General features: G+C 43.3%; 1 non-coding gene across 1 annotated transcript; it reads left to right on the plus strand.

The window, feature by feature from the left end:
• The first annotated feature begins 3,725 nt into the window (after positions 1 to 3,725).
• Positions 3,726 to 3,797, plus strand: TRNAH-AUG (transfer RNA histidin (anticodon AUG)). Its single transcript has one exon. It is a non-coding gene; the product is annotated as a tRNA-His (tRNA).
• Positions 3,798 to 4,172: the final 375 nt, after the last annotated feature.

Below are 4,172 nucleotides of genomic sequence, written 5' to 3' on the forward strand. Positions count from 1 at the left end.
TCATCAATGAAAACATCTACCTGGCTACATACTGAAAGGACAAGAGATACACATTTCATGAAAAAGTGATGCAAGAGAGAACAAGTTCCGTATCTGTGAGAGGTAACCTGGTCCACTCCTAGGTGTTGGGACATGGAGACCTGAGCTTCCACTTTCATAGGTGCTATAACTTCTTAGAAATCACAATCTTCTCCTACTACTCACTGAATTTTGTTATTCCCAGATTCATGTGTTGAAGCCCTAACCCCTAAATGTGACTGCATTTGGAGACAGGCCTTTAAGGAAGGTGATGAAGGTTAATGAGATTATAAGTGTGGACCCCTAATTGGATAGGATTGGTGTCTATAAAAACAGAGGAGATTCCAGAGACCCCTCTCTTTCTCTCTATAATGCACAGAGGAAAGGCCACCACAGGACATAGTGAGAGGCAGTCTGCAATCCAAGAAGAATTCTCCCCAGAAACCAACACTGCTGGCACCTTGATCTTGGACTTCTAGTATCCAGATCTATGGGAAATGCATTTCTGTTGTCTACGGCACCCAGTCTGTGATATTTTGTTATGACAGACCAAGCAGATTAATACAAGTCCGTTAGTGAATATTAGCAAGCAATACACGTTATAATTATTGTATTTTATTACTATTTATACTAACAGCCAATTCTTCCCACCAGTGTGCTGTCTGTGGATTGAAAAAGAATGCCTCTAAGGTACAAAACTTTCTTTGCTTTACATTCTGACTCAAGAGGAAGTTTGTGCAAACACACAGTGGGATTCAGAGAATTCAGCAGCTCTAAATGAAGTGCTCCCTTGAGGGATGGAAGCAGCAAAGAGATTAGAATAAAACGAAATGCCTTCCACCCACGGAGGGTTTTTTGCCTTTGTTAAATGTGTTTACTCCAGCTGCCCTCTTCTGCATACTTTTACCTTCACTTTGGAAGTCTTTTAAAATGAAACAACAATTTTCCTCCAACACGGATAAAAATGAGTCTAAGGTAGAATATTTACTCTCCCTCACTGGAAGAGTAAATTATTTTCCCTTCCACATATTATTAGATTAAGTCTAATATGTCCCTGCCAGTAAGATGTCCCTGCTCATCTTTTGGGTGCACTTAAATGTCACCTCTTCCATGAAGTCTCCTCTGACCCTATTTCTCTCAAGTTAGAATTAATGATCCCTCCTCCCTCTATGTCTGCCACATGTCACAGTCTGAGTTGGGACAGCCACTTCTTGCTATATTATGTGATCTTCAAAGTCAAGGGCAGATCTTCAAAGTCAAGGGCAGTTATCTTTAATTCTGAACTCATCCCTCCTCCCATAGCAAATGGAGAGGGGCCATGGTCCATACTTAGAAGAACTTCAATATTTAAGTTTAAAGAAGTCACACCTAATCCTATCAAAATACACAAAAACTCACAAAAAGACTGAATATTTCCATTTGAAATTCTTATCTTTGGACCTAATCAGAGTTTACAAAATGACTAAGGAACAGTAAGGGGTTTCCCTGGTGGCTCAGTCTTAAGGAATCCACCTGCCAATGCAGGAGACGTATGTTTGATCCCTGAATTGGGAAGATCCCCTGGAGAAAGAAATCCCAGGGACAGAGGAGCCTGGCAGGTTGCAGTCCATGGGATCACAAAAGAGTTGGACATGACTGAGTGACTAAACAACAAGGAACATTAAGAATGAAGTATTTAAAAAGCAGAAGCTGGCACCTTATTCTGGTCACTCTCATCATGAACATTTAAACCCTGATGGACGACCCCCACCCAAATCCCATCTCTGGCAGCCGTTTAAACCAGGTGATGGGGAGTCGATGTGCCCGTGACAATCACTTCCAGTCCTTTGACTTGGCCCCTCCCTCCTAACACCACGCAGATTACACTGGCATAGGATCCAACTTTCCTCCCTATCCCTGCCTCTTGAGCACAATGACTGACTTGGCTTTCCCTGGTTTTGATTAATAGCACTAATGTTTCCTGGGCTTCCCTCATAGCTCAGTGGTAATTTATCTACATGCCAACACAGGAGACCTGCGTTCAATCCTTGGGCTGGGAAGATCCCCTGGAGGAGGAAATGGCAACCCATTCTAGTACTCTTGCCTGGAAAATTCCATGGACAGAGGAGCCTGGTGGGCGAGCTTCAATCCATGGGGTCGCAAGCAGTCAGGCAGGACTGAGCACACACACACACTGATGTTTCCTACTTCAGCCTTTCAGGGATTTAGACCTTAGCACTGTGCCTTGCATGCCAGAAAAGTGGTTTCAAAGTATCATTCCTGGGCCAGCAGCAACAGCATCACCTTGGTCATATGTTAGAAATACAAATTTTACAGCCCTACCCTAGAACTGCTGATTCAGAAACTCTGGGGATGGGGAGGTCATGTGCAGCAATCTGAGTTTCAACAACCTTCCAGGTGATTTTTACAATGCTGAAATTTGAAAAGACCCACTAGAGAAAGTTCATCTAATTTCTTTAAGTCCTCACCTCTTAAATCTTTAGGTATGAATTTCGTTCTGCAAGGTGATCTTTGTGACTTATCGAGCCCTGAAGTCCACTAAGGGCACATGGAAGGTGGTCAGTAAACAGTGGCAGCTGAACCTAGTAGCCCCGTGTTAGAGCCGCGGCTTCAAGTCACCACAGCTTTACTTCACAGGGCCTTCTATCCACATGGGCTTTCCCGTACCTGTTTCACAGACAGCGACACCCCTCCCCACATGGTAGCAAACTCCATCACCTGGCGCATATGCTGCTCCGAGTCTCATCACACCTTGGTGAAGAAACACATGAGCCCATATGTCAACCGAGGTGTTCATATTCTTATACACAGAAAGGGGAAATATGTTTCACAATGCGTGTTTGCATACTTTGGAGCAGATTTTTTAAGAAAGAAAGAAAGGAAGGGAGAAATAGAAACTTTGGCTGAAGCTAGTTGAAGATTTGTTCCTTTGCTTTTACTGCCCAGCCTTTAAAACAGTCTCTGTGCTTGCTGGGAAGAGTCTGTGCTGAGGTGTGGGTCCCTGGATGACCCAACAAGGGTGGAGTATGCTGGTTGAGACAATCAGGGGAAGAGTCAATGGGTTAGAGGTTAAGAACTCTCAGGATCCAGGCAGGGAAAGCAAAACTAAGAGATACAAAAGCCCACAAGCTAAAGGTCAGGAGATGGGAGCTGGAAGGATATAGGAGATATGTCATCAATAATTTTGGAGTTTGCTGGAGCATGCTTTACTTGATTTTTATGTATACAATGGAGATGGATTGGTGTCAGGAACAATGAAGAAATGTTTGTTTAGTGAACTAATTGTGATGCAATAATGTAATCATGACAGTAGTGATATTATGTGATATAATAAACTGATGTGATTTTTATCTCGTTTTTAATTGGAGCACAATTGCTTTACAATATTGTGTTGGTTTCTGCTGTATAATAACTTGAATCGGCTGTAAATATACATATATCCCCTCCCTCTTGAGCCTCTCTCCTACCCCTCCCCCTTCCTTTTCTTGTGTGCATATATTTAATCTTGTGACATTTTCCCATCCATGCTCAGAAAATAAGAAGTAAATATTGCTGCATAAGTGGGCTGTCACTGGAAAAAACAATAATGATAATAATAAAATAATTATTTTTATTAAAAAAAAAACCAGCTTAGGTGTAACAGAGAGAAGTTTGGGAGAAGACGAGGCCAGGAAGAATTCACCCCAACCCTCCTACCGTAAGAGACTTCCCTGGTGGCTCAGATGGTAAAGCGTCTGCCTATGATGCAGGAGACCTGGGTTCGATCCCTGGGTCGGGAAGATTCCCTGGAGAAGGAAATGACAACCCACTCCAGTATTCTTGCCTGGAAAATCCCATGGACACAGTCCACAGGGTGGCAAAGAGTCGGACACGACTGAGAGACTTCACTTTGCTTTGCTTTTTCTCCTACCATATCCTGTGCTTCTTAAGTTGCTTCAGTCATATCTGATTCTTTGTGACTTTATGGACTGTAGCCAACCAGCCTCCATGGTCTGTCCAGACTTCCCTGATGGCTTAGATGGTAAAGAATCTGCCTGCAATGTGGGAGACCAAGGTTCAATACCTGGGTCAGGAAGATCCCCTGGAGAAGGGAATGGCAACCCACTCCAGTATTCTTGCCTGGGAAACCTCATGAACAGAGGAATCTGGTGGGC

Source organism: Bos javanicus, chromosome 3, assembly GCF_032452875.1.
Source record: "Bos javanicus breed banteng chromosome 3, ARS-OSU_banteng_1.0, whole genome shotgun sequence".
Lineage (NCBI taxonomy): Eukaryota > Metazoa > Chordata > Mammalia > Artiodactyla > Bovidae > Bos > Bos javanicus.